Source organism: Bufo bufo, chromosome 11 (genome assembly GCF_905171765.1).
Source record: "Bufo bufo chromosome 11, aBufBuf1.1, whole genome shotgun sequence".
Lineage (NCBI taxonomy): Eukaryota > Metazoa > Chordata > Amphibia > Anura > Bufonidae > Bufo > Bufo bufo.
The window spans coordinates 6,690,868-6,716,562 of NC_053399.1; the positions used below are offsets into that span (position 1 = coordinate 6,690,868).

General features: G+C 45.9%; 1 protein-coding gene across 2 annotated transcripts in view; it reads right to left on the minus strand.

The window, feature by feature from the left end:
* MDGA2 (MAM domain containing glycosylphosphatidylinositol anchor 2) overlaps window positions 1–25,695 on the minus strand; it is a 427,922-nt gene that overhangs the window by 387,704 nt on the left and 14,523 nt on the right. The window lies entirely within an intron of this gene.

Here is a 25,695-nt window from a genome sequence, read left to right on the forward strand (position 1 = left end):
TGCACCTCTGCCTCCAATTCAGGAAAAAGAGCAGAGACCACCACACCTTCAGCCAAAATGGGACCCGGGTCTTCAAATTCCCACCTCCCGGAAAACAACGTGACAGGGCATCTGCCTTCACATTCTTAACCCCAGGGCGGAACGTGACAACAAAATTAAACCTTGAAAAGAACAAAGACCATCTGGCCTGTCTCGGGTTCAGACGCTTGGCTGACTCCAAGTAGGCCAGATTTTTATGGTCAGTAAACACGGTAATAGGGTGTTTGGCTCCCTCTAGCCAATGGCGCCATTCCTCAAAAGCCAACTTGATGGCCAACAATTCCCTATCTCCCACATCATAATTTCTCTCTGCGGAGGAGAGTTTCTTCGAGAAAAAGGCACATGGTTGCCATTTGGCAGGAGAGGAACCCTGAGACAAGACCGCACCCACCCCTACCTCAGAAGCATCAACCTCAACTATGAAGGGTAACGAAATATCAGGTTGTACCAGGATGGGAGCGGAAGCAAAACTCTCCTTGATATTAGAAAAGGCCTTACGCGCCTCTACCGACCAGGAAGAAAAATCTACCCCCTTTCTGGTCATATCAGTGAGTGGTTTAACAACAGAGGAATAATTCAAAATAAATTTCTTGTAATAATTGGCAAAGCCTAAAAAACGCATCAGTGCCTTCTGATTCTCAGGAAGCTCCCACTCAAGCACAGCGCGGACCTTCTCGGGGTCCATGCGAAAACCAGAAGCGGAGAGAAGAAACCCCAGAAATTGAATTTCTGGAACCGCAAACACACATTTTTCCAGTTTCGCGTATAATTTATTCTCCCGCAGGATGAGCAAGACCTGACGTAAATGTTCCTTATGAGTCTTGAAATCAGGAGAAAAAATCAAAATGTCATCCAAATACACTAATACAAATTTTCCCATTAAATGATAAAAAATGCTGTTCACGAAATGCTGAAAAACGGCTGGGGCATTCATCAAACCAAAAGGCATAACCAAATTCTCAAAATGGCCCTCAGGGGTATTGAAAGCCGTCTTCCATTCGTCTCCTTCTCTGACCCTGACCAGGTTGTATGCCCCTCTTAGGTCTAATTTGGAAACAGGTCCGGGATCAGAGGAAGCGGATAAGGGTCACAAATAGTGATACTGTTCAGCTCCCTGAAATCCAGACAAGGTCTTAAAGAACCATCTTTTTTCTTAACAAAGAAAAAACCAGCGGCAACAGGTGACTTCGAGGGTCGTATGTGTCCTTTTCTCAGACTCTCAGAGATATAAGCACGCATAGCGACCCTCTCAGGTTGGGAAAGATTGTATAAACGAGATTTAGGCAGCTTGGCGCCTGGGATGAGATTAATAGGGCAATCGTACTCCCTGTGCGGAGGCAAATCCTGAACTCCACTCTCAGAGAAGACATCCGAAAATTCAGAGAGGAAAGGTGGAACAGTCTTAGTAGAAACCTCAGAAACAGATGTCATGAGGCAATTCTCTCTGCAAAAGTCACTCCAACCATTTATTTGCCTCGCTTGCCAATCAATGGTGGGGTTATGTTTAGTGAGCCAGGGTAGCCCCAACACTAGAGGAGTAGGCAAACCGCTAAGGACGAAACATGACACATCCTCAACATGAGCATCACTCACAATTAAACGGATATTGTGAACTATGCCCTTTAATGATTTCTGAGAAAGTGGAGCGGAATCAATAGCAAAAACAGGAATATCTTTTCCCAAAGTGCATACCTGGAAACCATGAGTTATTGCAAATTGATTATCAATGAGATTGACAGCTGCTCCACTATCCACAAAAATCTCACAAAAAATGCTCTTGCTCTCTAGCGCCACCCTAGCAGGCAGGACAAAACGGGAACTACAAGCAAACGGAAAACCTTCAATTTCCGCCTCAACCCTGCCAATAGTAACAGACGGAACATTTTTAAAAGATTTTTTCCTTTTTGTTTCTTTATTACTCCCAGAAAACTGCCTGAATCTCCTAGAGGGACAAACATTTGCCAAATGATTTATACCTCCACAACAAAAACAAACCCTCCCCTGCGGGCTGAATCTTCTATTGTCAGAGGCAATCAGCCCCAGCTGCATGGGCTCCTGCTCAGAAGGGGCTGACAGCGACTGAGACCCCTGCGCACAGAAAGAGACCGCTGCACTGTCCCGGGACTGAGTATGACAGGAAGGAGAGATCTCTCCTCTCTCTCTAAGACGCCTGTCAATACGAACGGCCTGAGACATAGCAGAATCCAAGGAGGTGGGTCTCTCATGAAAGGCAAATGCATCTTTCAATCCCTCTGAAAGACCATGGCAAAATTGACTTCGGAGTGCAGCATCATTCCAACCAGTATCAGCTGCCCAGCTCCGAAATTCTGAGCAGTATATCTCTGCGGATTGTTTACCCTGGCATAACAGACGTAGTCTAGACTCAGCCAGAGCAATACAATCCGGATCATCATATATCTGACCCAGGGCTAAAAAGAATTCATCCACTGAACGGAGGGGCCGTGCCCCCTCCGGCAGCGAAAAGGCCCAGGATTGAGCGTTACCCCTGAGCAGCGATATAATGATCCCCACCCTCCGTTCTTCATCACCAGAGGAATGGGGAAGAAGGCGAAAATGGAGTTTGCAAGCCTCTCTAAAACGCACAAAATACTCACTACCCCCGGAGAACGTATCCGGGAGCGAGATCTTAGGCTCAGAACAAACTCCATGAACGCAAGCTGAACCGGTCACTTGAAACTGAGAAAAAGTCTTACGGAGATCAGCTACCTCCAATGAAAGACCCTGGAAGCGCTCAGCCAAAAGTGAAACCGGATCCATGCTTGAGACGGTTTTGGCGGCTTATAATGTCACGGATGGTGTACAGGAAACAAGACAATGCAATATAATCAATAACTCACTGGATCCACAACTAAGGAACAAAAGGGAGACCCCTACATGAGACCTGCCACTCTCCCTAATTGCTCAGCCTATGCAAACACCCCAAAGGTGGATGGGCGCATATCCACATACCTCGGCTATCTAATACCTGAAGACCCTACAATAGTGAGGGGACACGACCACCGGCTCCCTACACTAGACACAGAGGGAGTCAGGGTCACCTGAAAATCCAGCAGACAGAAAATCACAAATAAAGGAACAGCACTTATCTTGCAGACGACTGGGAAATAGAAACAGCAAGCACACACACTCCAGGAAGTTGTATAAGCCGCAACCTAATGCATCATGGGGAGGAACTTAAAGGGAAGCAATCAGTCCAACTGCATGACAGCTGAGATAGACTAACGAGATGAGGAACTTAACCAAAACAAAGAAACTCAAGGAGGAGGATCTGGAAAGCTCCTGTCAGAGCTTCTCAACTGTCTGGTTGTGACAGAGGGATGACTTTTGTAACAATTTTATATTTTTATTAAAAATTTCTTCCAAATGTAATTTAATCAGTGATTTGAGGAGTTGCTTTGCATCCCGCGTTGTCTGGGAGTGTTTGACGCTTGAAACGGGGGCCCACGCTAAGTCATTGGGTGATCGGCCTATCTTAACTAATGGCAACTAATTAGCAAGCGCTTTACTTTTATATTATAGGGCGTCCAAACACCCCTTTAAAAGCAGTGAATTAGTGCTTTTGTATTAGCACGCCCGAGGGAGACCAAGGCCCCTCCATCATGTCGGATGACACCAGTATATAAATGGCATGTGGCTGGTAGGTAGGTGGCCCCTTACAGATCTTGTATTGGGGCCCAGGAGCTTTACGTTCTGTATGACAATTACTGACACTAATTGAAGCGCCTGCACAGGACACGACTGTCACAGCGCGGTTCTATACGCTTTATCTACGGCCACAGCTCCTCACGGTAACACGGGCAGCGCTGACCCCACATTAATGCTCCCCTCATTAGACAACACCGCCATCTGCTTTCTCGCCGCCTGCCCACAGTCTCCTACATGGAAGGAAGTGCTGAGACGCTTACACCGAGAAAGCAAGGTCAGGAAAACAACAGCACTTACAGCTGATCTGTATTCACCGCAGGTCCGTCTGCAACAAGTCAGAACACGAAGAACAGCAACGAAATGAGACAGAAATACAGAGGACAGGATAGAGAGAGAAAAGTGACAATCAGCGGAGAACGGAAGATAGACGGACCGACGGACAGACAGACTAGATAGATGGATGGATGGATGGATGGATGGATAGTTAGATAATATATATAATAGATAGATAGATACATAGATATGAAGTGAAAAATAGATGAGCAGCACACAATATGTCAGCAGGTGCAATACCTTGAAGAGGGCCACGGACCTGGTCCAAATTAGGTATAAAATTAGGTATATCTTTTTTATAGATACATAGATAGATAGATACATAGATAGATAGATATTTCCATTCAGGAGATAGGATGAGGTTGGACAGATGATTAGAGAACAATATTTGTGCGAGTCGTTAATTAGTAACCAATTAGCAGGCAGCAGATCTGAGGCCTCCTCGGCCTTCCCGGGGCTTCTCTCGGCCTCCTCCTGACAGTTTATTATGGCTGCGTCCACAGATAAATGCAGATCGGGGGTCAGGCCGGGAGTCGGACCAGTCAATCACAGGCTCTTTGTTGAGAGGCATCACAGAGTCCATCTCATTACACTCCGGCCAGTTCCTCCATCCCACCCTGACCCACCATGGAGTCTCCTGAGGTTTCCTCCAGCAGGCTTGTCACACAGAATGCAAATCGGACTAATTATTTCCAAACCTTTAACCTGATAGATTCGCCACTTGACAACATCTTTCTATTGATTTCTCATATTTCCTGAAATATTCAGCAGATGTAGAATCACTCAATAAATTATAGATGTGTGGACACCGCCAGAGAGCCAAGAGCAAGGTAGAAAGCTCAGGAGTCTATAGGTCAAAAACCGCACAAAACACATAAAAACTCTCTAGTAGAAAAAGTCCACATCACAAAAAATAAAGTGAAGGTTCCAGCTTAATGACGTCACTTGGAGCTCAATATTCGTATACTATGGAAACTATAGATACCAAAGATGGATCAAAAATGGAAGGAGAACCCCATAAAAAAACTGGGCATCATCTACACATTCTGACTTTTCTGGGTTAACCACAGCTGCTGCATTTCAAGCTTCCTCAGGGTTCTCCCTACTGGTCGCCCTCATCTTGTTTTTAAGAAGAAACTCTGGTTTGATTGAGGTTCTACAATCAGAACCTAGTTCCCCTTTAATAACAGGGGAGGGGCCATGACAACCGCACTCAAAAAAGACTGGTTGCCACCCTTCAATTGTATTTATTAAGATAGCATAAAAACATGATAAATAATTTAACCAGCTTTACAGGTAGTCCATTGGACATTTTTGGTAAAAGTTCCCCTTTTTGGACCAGTGACAACATAACTCGGAAATAGTGGTTGTCATCTTTAACATGAAGCTATATTTTTTAGGAAAAAGAAAAAAAAAAGTGATTTTTTTATTTTATTTTAAATGGAGATTCCCTTTAATACAAGGGCTGGAACTGTGACAACCTCACTTAGAAATAAGTGGTTGTCACCTTAGATATGTTGTATCCATTTTATCATCAGAAAATTAGCAATATTTTTCAAAAAACTTGATGAACATTTTACCCTGTTTTAAAGGTAGTCCAGGATTTTTTTTATTTTTTTTTTCAGTGAGAGTTCCTCTTTAACATCAAGTGTGGAGATCTTTAAGACCAGGATTGAACTCAGAAAATAGGGGTTGTCAACTTTAATAGGTAACTCATTATAGTAGTAGAAAATATATGATCTCTTAAAAATAACTTGATCAACAATTCACCTACTTTAATAGAACAAAATTATATTCTTTTTAGATTTGAAATGGAAATCCCCTTTAAGGCTGTGACAACTTTATTTAGAAAGAAAGTAGTTGTCACCTGAGATTTTAGTATCCATTACAATAACATACAATGGTGGATCTCTTACAAAAATGTGGCTGTCATTTTTTAGAGGTAGACAAAAAATGATTATTTTGGTCAGAGCTCCCCTGTAATACCAGAGGCGTGTCAATCTAACTGAGAAAACAGTAGAGGTCACCTTTAAGGATTAGTATTCATTACAGCAGTAAAAATGGCAGATCACTGATCACTTAAAACAACTCGATCAATGATTCAACCGGCCTCAAAGGTAGACCAGGTAAGAAAAAAAGAAAAAATTTTGGATTTTGAATGGAGATCTCCTTTAATACCAGGGGTGGAGCTGTGACAATCTCCCTTACAAAAAAAGGGGTCGCCACATATTATTATCTATTACAGTTACACAAAATCATGACCAACATTTTAACCTGCTTCACATGTAAACTAAAAAAAATATAAAATATTGGAAATTTTGGGATTTTCGCCACCTATCCATTTGATAAAATATAGCATTTCCTCTACACGGGGGGCAGCTGGTGTGTAGACTGTGAAGGGGACATAGCTCTGAATCAGTGATGTGGTCCCTTCATTCTCAGGATTGGTGGGGATCCCAGAGGTCAGACACCCACCATGAATCAAAAAGTAACAGCAATGTCATTACTTTATAAGACTGGAATACCCCTTTAAATATGTATCATTAGAGAGAGGAGTGAATTTCTTAAATTTAGGTCCAAATGAATTTAACCCGAATCGAAACTGCCCCAATTGCTTGAAAAAGTCTCTCTACCGCCCTCTCCCTCTCTCTCCTCGATTTTCCCAAATCGAATCACACACAATATGGGTTCATTATTAAAATCTGAAATTTGGATGAAATTTGTGAATTTAAGAATCCATTGGCTCTTGTCTACGTATCATCTAGTGTTGAGCGAATCGAAGTCCATCAAGAGGACTTTGATCCAAATTTCAGAATGAATTTGAGTAGCCGAATTTCCTCCTGCTTCGAGGTAGCGAATCGATTTTACCTGAAATAGTGTAAAAAACAACAAAAAAAATCATACTTACCTCATCTATTTGCTCGCAACTGGTCAGCCGCCGTCATCTTGATTGAAGATCTCGCACAAAATCCCATGCGTGATGATGTATGATGTCACCATGCCGGCCGATGTGATGATGTACAAGATTTCGTGACAGATCTTCATTCAAGATGGCGGCAGCCGACCCGTCGTAAGCAAATGGTTGAGGTAAGTATGATAACATTTTTTTTTTATTTTACGCTCAGCTATGAACATGGCATCTGAGGGGTACAATGACGGAGGCGGCACAATCACCGCTTGCTGTCATTGCACCCACTACTTATAGTGATAAATTAATTCATCGCAAAGCTTTTTGTTTTCGTAAAATACTGTGAATTTTTGAATACCTCGCTCATCTCTAGTGTCATCCATCACCGTCATAGAAAACTGCAGACCTCTAACAATAACTTGATCAAGGTTTAACCAGCTTCCCCCATAAACTAAGGAAAAAAATATAACTTTTTGAATTTAGAAATTCATTGAATAAAACATCACAATGAATCTTGGCTCATCCGCCATATGTTCTCCTCGTGGAGCGACGTCAGGAAAACATCGAGGTCGTGGAGGAGAAATCACACGTTCTCTAACAACTGTGTGCCTAACGTGATCCGTAAAACAAGTGGTTGACTAAGACTTGTTAAGCATAGAGAAGATGTTACGAGTCCCTGGCAGTATATCGCGGCGAGAGGAGCGTCGAGCAATCCCACGGATGGTGATTGTGTCATCTTACGCTTGTTAGAGGCAGAAACACAGCTTGACGCAGCGCGGATCGCAGCAGGTCTCTGGTATTCTTCATTACAGTCGGAGACTTCAATGTTATCAAGTACCCGGCATTGTGTCTGTCCACAACACTGTGAACACACGACTTCCCATCACAATTATGGTAATGATCTTTTTGTTGTACCGTCGGTGAGGGATGGATCGGTGGTTAAGGCAGCCGAGTGTGAGCCAGCCTTGTCCGGCTTCAAGTGATGCAGGATAAGTCACTTTATCTCTCTGCGCCTTGGGTGCTCACAACAGATTAGAAACACTACAGGCGTTACGATTTACTACGCCTGACTTCTTCCGCCTCGTAGTCACAATGAAAGGAAAAAAAGAAGCAAACATAAAATAGAAAACATTTTATTTCAAGGCTTGTGATAGTTAAACAAATGACGAGGAGAATTTGCAAAACTGATAGGATATTATAGATGCAAACAAGACAAAACGTGCACTCGGGTGGTATGCCTCGGTGTTTTGGACAATTCTCGATGTAGAAGAATTATGAATCCCAAATTCTCAGGAAGCCATAAAATCGGATGCCTTCTTGACTCTACGACAATGATACTAAAGCTGCATTCACGTATGCAGTGAAGGTATTTGGCTGGCTGTTCTGGCAGAAGGACAGCCTGCCGGAGTTCACCGTATCGGGCATAGCCGGATAGGACTATGCACCACCAAACCCCACCCGCCAGGATTTGACCGGATACCCAACGGAAACAATTATAGTCAATGGGCTCCAGCGGTCAACAGTAATATATTGTTAGATCAGATCTAGTGAACTTTGGCAGTCTGTTCCTTTACCACAGATGTGAAACTGGCCTGAGGCTGGTCATACACATGCAACATCTGATGATCGAAAAGCTCCTTTAGTCACCATCTGTTTCACTGGACAGCCCCATAGACATGTGCACATGACTCGAGCAAAGTGTCCACATCTATTCCAATGGAAAGGTAAATGAGTTAATGCCCAACACTCCTTATCTCTGATGGGAAGAAAAGATAAAGAATACTGAAATCTTCTTCTCCCCAACATTAGGAGACCATCAGAATGCTCTGAGTACATTAGCTAGTCGACAGGCTTGGTGTACGATCAACTGAAATCATAGACATCAGCCCAAACTTTTCTCGTGTTCTTGTCATGACAGTGGTGTAGTCCTCAGGCTAGAAATTAGGGTTATACCTAGTTCCTGGCACTTGAGGTCTGCTGGGACACATAAGGATACAGTATTATGGCTCTGTAGTCTTTATAAATCATCTATGAGTTGTAAGAAGAGAACAGGACTATAAATGGGCTAGAGGCTCTAATGGGATTTTGGCCTTAAGCCCCAGGAGCTTTAATGTATGCTTCCAAAATTGTTGTTTTTCCCTCTCCTCAAGCTTCGCTCTGGATTCAGGATAACTTTTTTGCATAGAATTCCAGTTTGAGAGGAAGCGGGTGCAGTGATGTGGTTCCTAGGACCCTGTATGGAAGGACATGGAGCGTCTAAGGCTCTATACCACAAAGATGTAGGCAATTTGTGTGATGATGCCCTTACACCGTGGAATTCTGGAGATGTTCTCACCTTAAAGTAATGCTTCTAGGGGGGGGGGATCTTTCCATCATCCGAGCATCTGATGGAACATGATACTAATTTCTGAAATGAATCCAATGGAAAAAAAAAACCATCAGGAAATAGGAAGCATTAGGAGGCACAATATGGCCTCATCGAAGTCTCTTGGGCAGTATAATGGCTCTGTCTAAGTCAGGATGTGTAAGGAACCATAACGTGGCCTTGTCCAACTAGTGAGAAGAGTAAAATCCATGCATTCACACGCCATCAGGAGCTAATGCCCTCCTCTGTTGTTTAGCTGCCCATCCTACATGATGGCTCAATCAGACATGGGGACTGGAGATGAGTAAGGTTCAAAGAGATGGGACATGACATGGGAGGGTAGACTGGAAGACTTGATGACTGCTTTGTGGAACATCATACATCTAAGGCTACTTTCACACCTGCGTTAGGTGCGGATCCATTTTGTATCTGCACAGACAGATCCGCACCTATAATGCAAACGCTTGTATCCATTCAGAATGGATCCGTTTGCATTAGGCCGAATGCAAACGACCGTTTTTGGATTCCTGCTAAGAGCAGGAGCGCACGGCATCATTGGTTGCTATGACGCCGTGCGCTTCATGCCGCCGTACGGCCTTACCATGAACAAAAATGAAATAATATTTTTTTTTAAATGTTATATTTTTTTTTGTTCATGATAATGCAAACGGATCCGTTTTGACTTACACTGAAAGTCAATGGGGGACGGATCCGTTTTCAATTGCACCATATTGTGTCAGTGAAAACGGATCCGTCCCCATTGACTTACATTGTAAGTCAGGACGGATCCGTTTGGCTCCGCATCGTCAGGCGGACATCAAAACGCTGCAGGCAGCCTCCAGAGCGGAATGCAGGTTGAACGCAGCCAAACTGATGCATTCTGAGCGGATCCGCATCCATTCAGAATGCATTGGGGCTGAACTGATCCGTTTTGGGCCGCTTGTGAGAGCCCTGAAACGGATCCAGAAACGCCTGTGTGAAAGTAGCCTAAGCTGAGTCAGGAGAGCAATTCAGCTCAATTGCAAAATCGCCAGATGATCCTATATCTGTGATGGCTAACCTCCGGGGTTCCTGCTGTGGTAAAACTACAACTCCCAAGATGCACACTTGCTTGGCTGCTCTCACAACTCCATACAAATGAATGGAGCATGCTGGGAGTCGTAGTTTCACCAAAGCTGAAGTGCCGGAGGTTAGCCATCACTGTATATCATGTAACTGAATCAAACCAGAAAGGAGAGACATGCAGGGGCGGACTGATCATACACCCTGCAGGGAATTTTCCTGGTGGGCTGATGCCCCCGGGGCCACCCAAGCCCAGCCGCCAGGTACATAATGATCCGATGCTCTCAGTGTAAATGTAGAAGCATCAGGCACTTATGCATACCGTTTCATACTATGGCTCGGGAGGCAGTATTTTTTGCTGTGGTATTTGGTTCTGCAGGGGCGGTATTTTGTTCTGCACTATGGTATTGCTGGCCCTGCCTACTTGTGTTGCCCCACCTTCTGTCAGTTTGGACCCGCCTACAACATGGGGCCACTCTTAGGTTTTTGTCCAGGACCACTTTAAGTTTACAGTCCACCCCTGGGGAGATGTAGTGGGATATCTGCCCCAAGAGCATGATGCCAGGAATCAAAAACAACTCTGCCTTGGCCAAGTGGTATAGATGCAGGGCTAAGGCACCAGACCTGGGTGAGTCCAGCGACGACTACTCCTGGCTATATCTCAGCACTGACATATTATGTATTCTACCTGAAATGTCCACCCTGCAATCCCGTTTTCCCAGCGTGCATCGTATGCAGCCAGTATACAAAGGCGTGCTTTTCCATAGCTCAGTATATAACGTCCCCCGCAGTCATGCCGTGAAGACAATTCTTTCCCCCAAACTACTGACATGCAGGACATTGTTGTCACCAGAGCCGAAGAGGCAATAATCAGATGTGAACAATATTGTGAGCATCCACTTTAATAAGGCCAGACGTGTCTACAGAGAAGATAGGCCTCATGTTCCTTCCCTGATACCACTGCTCGATAACATTGTAAGCCCCTCGAAGCAGCGAGTTGTAACCCGCAGAATGCACCAAGCTGTGGATTTCAGAAGAAGAAAGAAGATAATGACCCAGAATTTCAATCCAGGTGTAATCAGGAGCAGTTACCATTCATATCTGCAAGAAAGAGGCGGCAGAGGGATACGACGTTCTGCACTCTCTCCGTCCATGCTTGGAATGTAGATGAGGAGAACATGCTGAAGCCTTTATTGATTGCCAGCCCTGAATTAAGTGTGCCATGGAGATGGGATTATTCGTCTACAATCAAAAAAATTGGGTTTTTATCTTCTGCTCTTTTCTTCCGAACCCATATGTTCCCATTCACAATTTCACATCATAAAAGGCTTTTATCCTACAAAGTGTTGTTGATAAGGAAATCTTTCCATCCTGAGATGATCGTCACAGCCAGATGTGTAGATCCCAGGGGAGGAACCATATGATCAGCCTATGTAGCTACAAAGGGGCCCTGTAGGTAGGGTCCCACCACTATAGGAAAATAACACACTGTACTCTCTATTAGATTGCATTAGGTTGACCTATTAGACCAGGACATCTTTATGGGTGAGGTGTTCAATCCTTTCAGAAAGGAAATTCACAAAGTAAAAGCAGCTCCTGGCTCTGGTGGACACGGCCTAACCATGTATTACATGGTTTGCTTTGCTACCGAATGAGTGCAATCTGCAAAGAAAAAGGGGGTCAGTCAGCACATCCCAATGCGCAGGGGCACATTGCTATGGCTGAGAACACACTGTAAAACAAAACACGCAATTGCATGTTTTGTTTTACAGTGAATGAGTGCAATGTAATACTCCAGTTCTCCTGTAGTGGCCGCTGCAGGAGAAATGTACAGCCAGGCTTGGGGAGCCAGATCCCAGCGATCAGCTGGTCACCTACCTGATTTATTTAGAGAAGATTTGACTTTCATGTCCTGAATAGTGTTGGACGCGAATATTCGAATTGCGAATTTTAATAGCAAATATCGTCACTTCGAGAATTTGCGAAGATTTAGAATATAGCGCTATATATTCGTATTCGCGAATATTCTAGATTTGTTTTCATCTGAACACATGATCCCTACTTTTTTGCTTGTGGGCCAATGAGAAGGCTGCAATGTCTTTGTTTGAGCTTAGCAACATCCCTAGCAACCAATAGGAAAGCTGCCTCCCCCTTACTATATCAGAACCTCCCCAGCAGACATTTTCTGCTGTTTTTTGCAGTTCTGAGAGAGAGAGCGGTGACATTGCTGAGCTCTGTGCTTTGCTGAGTCATTACATTAGATAGTTAGTTAGTTAGTTAGCTCATATACAGTATATAATACAGATAGTCAGTGTAGGTTCTATCCTGATACATTGTAGCCGATAGGTTCCAGTGCAGGGTGTTAGGCAGTGTGATAGGGATTAGTGTCCGTACATACAGCTACAGACATAGCGCTGTGATGTCACAACTATACTTAGTGCACCAATCAGTAATATCTACTCAGACCTGCTAAAATGTGAAGTTGCACGTATTGCACCAAAATATGCGCATCGTTAATTGCCGATGAACGCAATCGCAAATATATTGGAGCACTCTATCTGCATATAAAGCCATTGTAATGTTCTGCCGACCATTGTCTCCAGTCTCAGGAAACTTCTAGCAGCTTGAAAAATGTAGCAACAGTGACCCACGCCCGTGTATTGCGTGCGCAATATGCGCATATTACATTGCCGATTTTCTCTATCAATAAAATAATCACAAAATCTTGAATTTGTGAATTTATGATGAATATTCGCCCAAATATTCGCAAAATATCGCGAATTTGAAAATTGCCCCTGCAGCTAATCACTAGTCCTGAATAACAATTGCTATTGAATTACAAACTGGAGACGTTTTTGATGTGGAGGCCTCCCATGATGAACACAGTCTCGACAAAAGGGTCAGAAAGCGGCCTCATACTCTTTACTTGTATACTGACTTATGTTTGCCACTAGGAAATGCCAACATGGAGCTTGGCTCTTCATGATGTTTCATGTTGACCTCCCTGGTACTAGAAACGTAAAGCCTCACCCCTCACCCCTTTTCAACTGTTGGAAGCAGATATGGATGGTGAGACCCTTAGGGTTGATTCCTGCTTCTTTTCATATGACACTGTGTACTTCAAGGATGAGGCTCACATAACCTCCATCAGTGGATTTCTGCACTGGCCAGTGTGTTTTCAGGGGACTCTGTGGAACACCTATGTATTATGGTGCAACCAATGGCATTCTTACCACTGAGGCAGACCATGGGGCTTGGAGAGAGGAGGTCTAGTCTTGATTGCTCCTATCTCTTCTGTTTCTGGGTTACGAGAACCTGTGATGGACTCTCCAGTGGAAAAGGTCTAAGAACAAGGTGAGTAATTGACCCCAGGGTAACAGTAAATCCGAGGTGAACCAGGCAGCTCAATCCTAGGTGGCAAAATATGTCATCCTAATGAGTGTGCCCTTGTTGATCTTAGCTACGTAGCCCCACCGCTGCCTGTAACATCCTGCATGGGGCCACCCTTACTGCCTTTACCTTTTTTATTCTACTGCCATGCTATATACGCCCTTGCTTACATAGAAAGGGAAATGAATGTACATGATTTTGCAGCGTGCAGTAACATCTGTTGTCCCTGTATGCATCTTGCATTATGGATTTGTTAGGACAAGCCGCGCTTTGACAATATTTCCCTGAAAGAAACGTGAGATTGAAAACCAAGGATTCATTTACTGCTGCAGCCGGCATTACTATTTATAAGCTGTGGGACAGGAGGAGTCATAATAGGCAGCCCTACACACTCATCTCGTGCTAAACTTCCATTTGTAGTTACCAGGCTGGCTCCATCAATACACACATCTCATTTTCAGAAGGTCAGATCCGCGGCTCTATTACTGAGATATTTATTACGTCGAGGATGGACGTCAGCGAGGAAGTAGATGTTTAATGAATGATATGCAGTACCCCAGAGCAGGGAACATCTGCAAATGGTTTGTTTTGTTATGTATTGTTATATGATGTATTGCGACCAGTATGGCTACGTATGGACGGCACAGCCAGTGTTCACAATCCTGGCTCGTGCCTTTTAAGAGACTAGGTGGTGAGCAAAATTGATGCGCTTGCTCTACTCAGGCCCAAGGAGGCTTCAGAGACTAACAGTTCTCTGCAAGATCTAGAAAGATAGGGGGAGATAAAGAGAAGGACAGAAAGAGAAGAAGATAAAAGAGAACTTGGAATCTTTATGGCCAAACATAGGAGTCAGTAAGGTAACCTTCTACTACAGCCATTCTGACTTTGCTGCTGTGAGGGACACAGTTTAGATGCCCTTCACACCTGGACAGATCTAGATTTTGTTGGAAGAGACTTTTGCAAGATAAAGAGGAAGGAGAGCCATAACTCTCATCCTTGCTTAAATCGCTATCTATGAGAGAATTGCACTGTGTATAGTTGGAACTGTGACTTCTATAGTTGGATGCACTACAACTCGCATTTTGCACTTTTGGAAAGAGAGACATTAAGGCTAGGGCTACACAGCGATTTGTCGCGCAACATTCATGTCACACTAATGTCGTGCAACATTTTTTATAATGATAGTCAATGGTGTTGCACCGCAACATGCTTAATGCTGCAGCATGACAGTCGCAAAAGATCCATCTAAGTTGGATTTTTGTGTGTCTGTCGCGTCGTAGTCGCAGCATGTCGAAATTTGCAGTGTGACACCATAGGCTATCATTACAAAAAATGTTGCACGACATTAGTTCGAAATAAATGTCGCGCAACACATGTCTCAATGTAGCTGTACCCTTTTTGCTGCCGTGTAGCCCTAGCCTTATTCTTCTACCTCTGGCCATTGCACTCAACACACCCTGCCTTGCACCCATCCAAAGACACCCCAGCTACCATCAGGCAGGAGCTCCAGAATCAGGATGTGTCCCGAGGGAAGAAAGGGTGCGCCCTACTTTCACTGCATGGCCCTAGGGAGCAATGGTGTGAAGAAAGCCACTGTGATTGACTGCCAGAGCTACTACCACTCCCATCCTCTGCTCTGTCTCGGTTGTAAATTCACTCTTTAATGCTGCAGCCCTTGATGGTCAATGTATGCAAATTAACAAAAACATAATCTCACAGTGGACCGGGAGTGTTATTTTTCCACCTACTGCAAGTACACGATGTTATAAGGGACCCATCAACCCACCTTAATTAATCCCAACTTGCCTGCAGAAGAAAATTTCCAGTATACTTACAGTCTTGAAGTTATGTGTTTCTGCCGCCCTTCAGTCTGAATAACCGGTTTCTGGTCTGATCTATGGATGGGATGTCACCAGGATGGTGAAGGTGATCTGAAAAGGGGTAGAACTATTCCTCTCTCTGGTACAGAGCAAATTCCTAAATCTTCCTCATCTGCACAGTAGTTTCCACAGCACACCCCTCTGCTGGGCTGCGGAAGTGACATCCCTGTCCTTACACCAGATCAGAAACCAGGTTTTCAGACTGAAGGACAAGGCGCTGGTGGAAGTAGGGTTTCCAAAGAGAGGAACGTCACGTGACGGGTTCCACAATGGGCAGTCGATTGAAAACTTTCTTCTGCAGGCAAGTTAGGATTATTTAAGGTAGCTTGATAAATCCCTGAAAACCCTGTTAAAGGATATCAAGGAACATATGAGAAGTGCGCACTCTCAACCTATTCATACAGTCAACAATTCAAGAACCTTGATGGATCCTTTAAAGTCAATCAGCTCCATTATGGATAGGCACACATTATTATAAAAGAAGCCATGATCCTTGTGTGAACAGAGTCAAAACTCTATGACTCAGTTCAGCAGGACCATCCAGGATCTGGGCTTCGCAGACGTAATACGGATCGTAAAGTTCAGCTCGATTAAATCAGAAATTTTCCTAAGGATAAAGCGGTGGACATATCTCTGGACTCTAGGAAAGCAGGATGACAACCCTTGCATGAGCACTAATGGCCACCATACTGGTTGTCACCCGGCATGCTCAGAAACTAGTACAACAGTCAAACAGTAGAAGAAATGTCGAGGCCAGAAGTCATTTATGGATCTTTCTTTCGTTACTCTCCTGGTAGGACCTCCTTGGAAGATGTTCTCTATCGGGTTCTGTTTACAGAAATCAGAATAAACTGCCTAAAAGCCAACACGTGTGTCTCCATGCCGCGCACAATGTCTGGTCTCTATGGTTCCCCATGGCCGTCCCCAGATTGTTCATTAGCAGGACCCATTTCACGAAGCATCTTGGCATTTCACATTTTAGAAATATGGGCCCCGCACCAGACCGCGCCTCCGATATACAGTAGTACAGCCTCCCCGCTGCAGATGCGAATGAGCAATAAAATCCACAGAAGACAAGTAAGCTGTTTATATGTTAATGTCCTGAATACATCTGAATAACGCTATAGCGTGTAATAAAGCTGCTCCTGGAGGCCCCCGGGGAGCCGCAGGCACTTCTTTTCTCTTCGTAGAAGCTGCTCAAACTTTACAGAAACTTTCAGTAGCTGCTCACTGCCGCACACGACGCCGGAGCAGAGATCAAGTGCCGCTCAGAGGTGGATTTCACGGAAACAACGGCCGAAGCGGCTGCCGGGCCTCGTCTGAGACAGCGATCTTGACTACCCACAGGAGTGGGGGGTTGTATGGGAGGAGGGGGTTTGCGAAAAAATATGAAGTTATTTCTAGTTACATCACTGCCAATGGGAGTCTACCACCTGCTGCTGTTTTAGGCTGCAAATCCCAGGGCCAGACTGGTGGTATGCTTCAGATCTCACTGGTCCATTAGGTCATAGAACGGTAGGTAAGGAACTTATGACTCTTAATCAGGGGTGCACCACCAATGAGGCCAGGTGAGGATCGCCTCAGGCAGCACCAGGTAGGGGCAAGAGGGCGGCAGCCGAAGGGCCATGGGCTGAGGGGAAGGGGTTAGGTTAACAAATTGCCATTGGGGAGGGGGGGGCCCTTTCAGTTTTCGCCTCAGGCAGCAGAAAGGCTAGGTGCACCCCTGCTTTTAATGCCCAGGGGCCCAGATCTTGATATCTCTATCTATCTCATATCTATCCTTGAAGAACTTTTTATAAGCTAAACATTGATGGTGGACCTGAACGAAACCACAAATATCTCTCCACTGCTGACTACAAGATGCTTCTACTTCGCTGCCTTGCAGGTTATCCACAGATAGAAGTCTCCATCAATTGGTTTCCACGCAAGCTGCACCATTCCAGCCATCAGAATTGATAGAAATGTTGCTCGAGGCATTTAAAGTAGGGAGCATGTAAAAAGTCTAAAGAAACTGAATATTGGTCTATACATGATGGCATGAACAGTGGCATACATAAAATAAAGGGTCCCCAAACTGAGCCACTAATTATGGTTTCTGCTTTTGCCACCAGCCCAGAGTCTGGTGTTTGCTTTCCCTCCGCTTTCCTTATACAACCTCTAGGCCAATCCTCTACCTGCTTTGATTGATAACAATGTGGTTCCTCTTGGGCGGGTCCTGCAAAACATCCCACCCCCTAGGAGAAGAGAGTCCATTTTCTACTATGATAAATATGGTATGTTCTGGAAAAACACATGTTCTAATCATCCTTCCCCATGATTTCTGTATCTAATACTTTGCCCTGAAGTGATAAAATATAAATTGACAGAAACCTTGCAAAGCAAGATTAATTTGCAAAAAAATAAATCATTTTTCGCATCTATAATCATAACGTTCCCAACAGAAACCAAGGCTTTTGTCAGGGCCTCGCCAGTGATGTACTTTACAATCAACATTCAACTAGTAGAGAAAATATGTGATTAATTGTGACACTGGTGCAACCTGCGCAGAAACGTCCATCAAGATAGAGCCGCGATCCCCAGCTTTTTCATTATGGATCAAATTATACATAAAATGTCACTTGTCAAAAGGAAACTTTATGTACTCGCCATCATCATCATTTTTATCGGAATTTTTGTTTTATGCTTTTTTTATATATATTTTAAATACAAATATAAATAGTGTACTGAAGCAGAATTCAGTCTTGGGTTTGACTCTGACCGAGGCATGGAGTTTGCACGTTCTCCCCCTTCTGCGTGTGTTTCCTGCCCTTATTCTGCTTTCCCCCCACACTCCAAAAAACACTCAGTCAAGGGATAAATATCTGTACAGCGCCGCAGAATATGTTGCTTCTATATCAATGAATAACTAAAAATAAATCACAGAGTAGAGTGTCTCACGGCCAGCACCCCCAGACATCAGCTTTAATCTGTGATCGAACCTGGTAAAAAGTGTCTAGTTTCCCTGCAGTGCCCCCATAGGTGAAAGAGAGCATTATACAATGCTGAAATCAATATGCTGCCCATAGAATTCATGACTGTGTCGGGCACATTGCTCTTTCCTGTAGAAATTCTAAGAGTTCCAACCAGACAACCCCTTTAAAGTGTTTTTTTGGGAGTTCAATAAAGACGGCCCGTTGTTGGGAGGTCTGACAACCTGCACCGCCACCGATCAGATGATTGAAGAGGCCGTGGCATTCCAGTAAGCGATGTGGCCTACTCACAGCATACCAAGCACAGTGCCCTACATTGTATAGTGGTTGTGCTTGGTACTACAGCCAAGGGCTATTCACTTGAATGGGACTGAACTGAACATTGGCCAACATGACCGATGAACGTGACGTCACTGGGAGGCATCACAACCTCTTCAAACAGCTGGTGCCTCGACCCCCACTAATCAGATATTGATGACCTATCCTGAGGAAACCCCACAAAACCTCTTTAAGTAGTAGGGTGAGGATTGACTTGAATGGGAAGACCTAGAGGATTAAGCTGCCCTTGGGCCACCACCGTCTCACAGTGGGAAGGTCCTTATGGTGGCCATGAATCCCAATGCTCTTCATGTGACATGATTATTACATTATTGTGATTTTAAGTGACATTGTGTCTATTTAATGTATACATTGTATTAATTTGGGGGTTTGCATTGGTCTGATTGGGGTCACTTTGCTGGGAGTGGTGGGCTTGAGGTCACCGTATCCACTTGTCTTGTATCTTTCCAGGATTCTCAGACACTCAGAAGTCCTGAGTTACAAAGTAATATTTTGGTGCCCAAATTGACATTGTTTCTTATGCTGATTTAACCACTTGCTGCCCAGCTATAAGTGATTGGCCCTGATTAGAAGTAGGCCCAGGCTGACCCTCTCCGTGCTGCCGCTGCCATATGACTGAGTGCTAATATAGAAAGTGGAATGTCGTCTTTCTATGTGAAGTGTGTCCGCTCGTCAGTGTAACCACTATACCACTAATCAATGCCAGTGATTGTTGACGGAGCAGTAATTGTGCTTGTCTACAACTTCTAACAAGATTAGACAGCTTGCGCTTCAAAGGAGCCTTAGGGTTTCCAGTAGGTAGGGCCGGCGTTAGGGGGGAGGAAACAGGGCAATTGCCCAGGGCCCCCTTTCCAAAAGGGGCCCCCTGCTGTTTGAAAGTTAAATGGGCTGATGGTGGGAGTCTTTTCCTCCACATGCTCCCTGTGACCGGTGATCTGTCAGAAAACCTTACCTCGTCAGATTCCCTTACCCCACGTGACTTCCGGGGGTGTGCCGGGGGTATGCGCCTTCCCGCAAGCGCAGTATCACGGCACGGCTCCTCCGCGCAAGCGCAGTACCAGGGCATGGGTAAGGTAAAATTACAGTGAGAGTTGACTCATGAACGCGCGCATGGACACCGCGCGTGCGCCCAACCACGCGTGCGCTCTCAGGGGTAAGGAGATCTGATGGTATTTTGTCTTGTTAAATCTCCTTACCCTCACACTGCGCACGCGCGGATTGCAAAATCTCCTTACCCTCACTACGCAGCGCGCTTCCCGTGCGCGCGTCCATGAGTCAACGCTCTACTGTAATTTTACCTTACCTATGCCCTGGTACTGCGCTTGCGTAGAGGTGCTGTGCTTGCACAGAGGCACACACCCCCAGAAGTCACGTGGGGTAAGGGAATCTGACGAGGTAAGGTTTTCTGACAGAACACCGGCATTCTAACATGCTGCAGCAGTCCGTTGCTGTCCACCCCACCAGACCTAGGTCAGTGCACAGCATTAGAATCCTGCTGCCACACACATCAGATGTTCTGTGTGGGCGGAGCTATGTGAGCGCCCTGTGCTCCCTCTGGCAGAGACCTATGCCCCCTGTGTGCGCTCCCTGTGCCTCCTGTGTGCGCTCCCTGTGCCTCCTGTGTGTGCTCCTTGTGCCTCCTGTGTGCGCTCCCTGTGCTTCCTGTGTGCGCTCCCTGTGCCTCCTGTGTGTGCTCCTTGTGTACGCTCCTTGTGCACCCTGTGTGCGCTCCCTGTGCCTCCTGTGTGCGCTCCTTCTGTACCCTGTGTGCGCTCCCTGTGTCTCCTGTGTGTGCTCCCTGTGTACGCTCCCTGTGCCTCCTGTGTGCGCTTCCTGCGCCCCCTGTGTGTGCTCCCTGTGTACCCTGTGTGCGCTCCCTGTGCCTCCTGTGTGCGCTCCTTGTGTACCCTGTGTGCGCTCCCTGTGCCTCCTCTGTGCGCTCCCTGCGCCCCCTGTGTCTGCTTCCTGTGTGCCCTGTGCCTCCTTTGTGCGCTCCTTGTGTACGCTCCTTGTGCACCCTGTGTGCGCTCCCTGTGCCTCCTGTGTGCGCTCCTTCTGTACCCTGTGTGCGCTCCCTGTGTCTCCTGTGTGCGCTTCCTGTGCCCCCTGTGTGTGCTCCCTGTGTACGCTCCCTGTGCCTCCTGTGTGCGCTTCCTGCGCCCCCTGTGTGTGCTCCCTGTGTACCCTGTGTGCGCTCCCTGTGCCTCCTGTGTGCACTCCTTGTGTACCCTGTGTGCGCTCCCTGTGCCTCCTCTGTGCGCTCCCTGTGTCTGCTTCCTGTGTGCCCTGTGTGCGCTCCCTGTGCCTCCTGTGAGCGCTCCCTGCGCCCCCTGTGTGCGCTCCCTGTGCCTCCTGTGTGCACTCCTTCTGTACCCTGTGTGCGCTCCCTGTGTCTCCTGTGTGCGCTCCCTGCGCCCCCTGTGTGTGCTCCCTGTGCCTCCTGTGTGCGCTCCCTGCGCCCCCTGTGTGCGCTCCCTGTGCCTCCTGTGTGCACTCCTTCTGTACCCTGTGTGCGCTCCCTGTGTCTCCTGTGTGCGCTCCCTGCGCCCCCTGTGTCTGCTTCCTGTGTACCCTGTGTGCGCTCCCTGTGCCTCCTGTGTGCGCTCCCTGCGCCCCCTGTGTGTGCGCTCCCTGTGCCTCCTGTGCGCGCTCCTTGTGAACCCTGTGTGTGCTCCCTGCGCCCCCTGTGTGTGCCCCCCCTCTATGATCTGTGTGTGCTCCCTGCGCCCCCTGTGTGTGCCCCCCCTCTGTGACTCCAGTATGAGCTAGGTCTGCCCACATGGCTGTCTTGGCCGTAGAGGCCATTGAAGATGGCATTGTTTAGGTGGTCTGCATTGTTAATGGGGGGGGCAGAGGCATTGGAGTATAGATCTGAGGTCCAAATTAGCAGTGTCTTTTTTCCCCAGGGGGGAGCAGACTAGGGCTGCTAATAAAGGAATCTGTAAAGCTATGTCACACATTATTAGTGTTATCCACAGATCCCGTGTTTTGCGGATCCGCAATTTGCGGACCGCAAAACACACAGCAGTCGTGTGCATGAGGCCTAATGAAAATGAGAGCTGTGATCTGATTGGTTGCTGCCCCCAGTGACCTTCCCTACGTGTGAATACAGACCAAGAAAAGGACATATTTTTTAGGATACATTTTTTTTGCTTTTTTTTTATAGCTGCATTTTTATGATTTTTCATTGCATTTTTAGAATTGAATTAGTGTACATATATATCTTCCGTGATGGAAATTCCATCTGACACGGCAAGAATCATGTACGGTTCTCGCCACACGTAGCAGATATATTAATGCTGAATATTTAGGTGTGAAATCTCGGCAGAATCTAACACTCTGAGTGTCCCCCGACAGCCGCACCGAAACACGGCAATAACATGTCATCTCCACAAATTGCATATTCCATTCCACTTAGACAGGAGAATTCTGGAGCAGAGAACGGCAATTGTGACATTCAATTCATCGCCAAAATACTCGCTATTTGTGAGGTTCAGTGAAAACTCAATCAAAGTGGACGCATCCTGGAGGTGAATTTACTGCACGGATATTTCTAAACGTCGCATCCGTAAAATCGGGAAAAAGGGGTTTATACGGCAGAAAATGCATCTCTATTATCTATCTATCTATCTATCTATCTATCTATTATCTATTATCTATCTATCTATTATCTATCTATTATCTATCTATTATCTATCTATTATCTATTATCTATTATCTATCTATCTATCTATCTATCTATTATCTATCTATCATCTATCTATCTATCTATCTATCTATCTATTATCTATTATCTATCTCTCTATTATCTATCTATGTATTTTCAAGTTTTTGTACCCTGGTCCGTGATTTTGAGAGGGATTTCCCCCGACCGTTTGTTGACTGTGCTGCTTATCTTTCTCTGTTACCATCTATCTTTCTTCTAGATATAAAACCTTTTAGGCTATTATATACAGGGCAGGACAAAATCAGATGATGACTAGAAAAATCAGTCTTGTTCTTTCTCCTGCATTCTCTCCTTCTCTCCATCAGTCTCTTGCTCTCTTTCTCTCCTTCTCTCTATCAGTCTCTTGCTCTCTTTCTCTCCTTCTCTCTATCAGTCTCTTGCTCTCTTTCTCTCCTTCTCTCTATCAGTCTCTTGCTCTCTTTCTCTCTATCAGTCTCTTGCTCTCTTGCTCTCTATCAGTCTCTTGCTCTCTTTCTCTCCTTCTCTCTATCAGTCTCTTGCTCTCTTGCTCTCCTTCTCTCCATCAGTCTCTTGCTCTCTTTCTCTCCTTCTCTCTATCAGTCTCTTGCTCTCTTTCTCTCCTCTCTATCAGTCTCTTGCTCTCTTTCTCTCCTTCTCTCTATCAGTCTCTTGCTCTCCTTCTCTCTATCAGTCTCTTGCTCTCTTTCCCATCCTCTCTTGCTCGCCATTGCTCTCTCTTTCTATATTATGCTTTCTCTTTGTCATACTCTTTTTCTCCTTTCTTCTGCTTTCCCCTCCTCCTCCTGTCTTTCTTCTGGCCTCTCTCTCTCTCTCTCTCATCCTCCTTATTTCTCTTTCTTTTGCTCTCTCCTTCTCTCTTGCTCTTCCTGTGTTCACTAGTCTTATATTTCACACTCTCTTATCTTTCTCTCTCATTTGCGTTATTCCTCCTTCTCTCACTCACTCCTGCTATCTCTCCCTCTCCGTACAGATGTAGCAATCTTTAACTTGACACTTAACATGATATATTGTAACACATTTTACATTGACAACGCAACAAACCCTCAATAATGAAGATACAATTAGCAGCATTTGTACATTTGATGCGTTAAGTGCCCCGTTGCTACATCTGTATCTCAGGCTGTATGGCCTTCCATTATAAAAAGTCTTGACTGCTGTCCATTGCCATTTACAATCTGGTTTCTTAAAGGGACATGCACAAAATCTTTTCATACTTTTCTCTGTAAGCAGTCGTTTTACTTTCTTCCGCAGTGATCGGCGCCGGGGAGGGGGGGATGCCGATCGGTTACTGAGGTATCGCTTGTGCTCCTGTTTTATTTGCACCACTTCTTATAAATTTCTTCTGTCTTGTCTTAGGATAAAGCGCCCTCGCTGTCCTCAGCAGCCAATCACAGCTCAGCGATGGCGTCTTTTTGTCTGAGACATTAGCGATACATGAGAGCCCTGGTGTAAAAGCTTTCGTGGACTGAAGGAGCGCATTGTTTCCTCCCCGGAATTTCCTTGCCAGTAGATAGTGAAATTAATTGGAGGAAGAATAAAATTAGCGCAGTTTGCTGGGGCACCCGGTGGAGATTCAGTGTGAAATGTATGCGGCCATTGCGATGGAAATCGAAACCTTGTCTGAAATTTCAATAATTTTTCCATTTGGATAATGTTATGGTTGACGGCCAGATCTCTAATATAATGAGTGCAGCTCTGACTGCGAGGACAGGGAATGTCACCCGGTGCATCCGTTATAACGCTGGGACCACCACGAGGACAGGCGAATGTCACCTGGTGCATCAGTTATAACACTGGGACCACCATGAGGACAGGCGAATGTCACCCGGTGCATCAGTTATAACGCTGGGACCACCACGAGGACAGGCGAATGTTACCCTGTGCATCCGTTATAACGCTGGGACCACCACGAGGACAGGCGAATGTCACCCGGTGCATCAGTTATAACACTGGGACCACCACGAGGACAGGCGAATGCTATCCGGTGCATCCGTTATAACACTGGGACCACCACGAGGACAGGCGAATGTCACCTGGTGCATCAGTTATAACACTGGGACCACCATGAGGACAGGCGAATGTCACCCGGTGCATCAGTTATAACGCTGGGACCTCCACGAGGACAGGTGGATGTCACCCGGTGCATCAGTTATAACACTGGGACCACCACGAGGACAGGCGAATGCTATCCGGTGCATCCGTTATAACACTGGGACCACCACGAGGACAGGCGAATGTCACCCGGTGCATCAGTTATAACCCTGGGACCACCACGAGGACAGGCGAATGTCACCCGGTGCATCAGTTATAACCCTGGGACCACCACGAGGACAGGTGGATGTCACCCGGTGCATCAGTTATAATGCTGGGACCACCACGATGACAGGTGGATGTCACCCGGTGCATCAGTTATAATGCTGGGACCACCACGATGACAGGTGGATGTCACCCGGTGCATCCGTTATAACGCTGGGACCACCACGAGGACAGGCGAATGTCACCCGGTGCATCAGTTATAACACTGGGACCACCACGAGGACAGGTGGATGTCACCCGGTGCATCAGTTATAACGCTGGGACCACCACGAGGACGGGTGAATGTCACCCGGTGCATCAGTTATAACACTGGGACCACCACGAGGACAGGTGGATGTCACCCGGTGCATCAGTTATAACACTGGGACCACCACGAGGACAGGTGGATGTCACCCGGTGCATCAGTTATAACACTGGGACCACCACGAGGACAGGCGAATGTCACCCGGTGCATCAGTTATAACACTGGGACCACCACGAGGACAGGCGAATGCTATCCGGTGCATCCGTTATAACGCTGGGACCACCACGAGGACAGGCGAATGCTATCCGGTGCATCCGTTATAACGCTGGGACCACCACGAGGACAGGTGGATGTCACCTGGTGCATCAGTTATAACACTGGGACCACCACGAGGACAGGCGAATGCTATCCGGTGCATCCGTTATAACGATGGGACCACCATGGTGAACCTCGTCGGGTGTCAGGAGCTCTCATG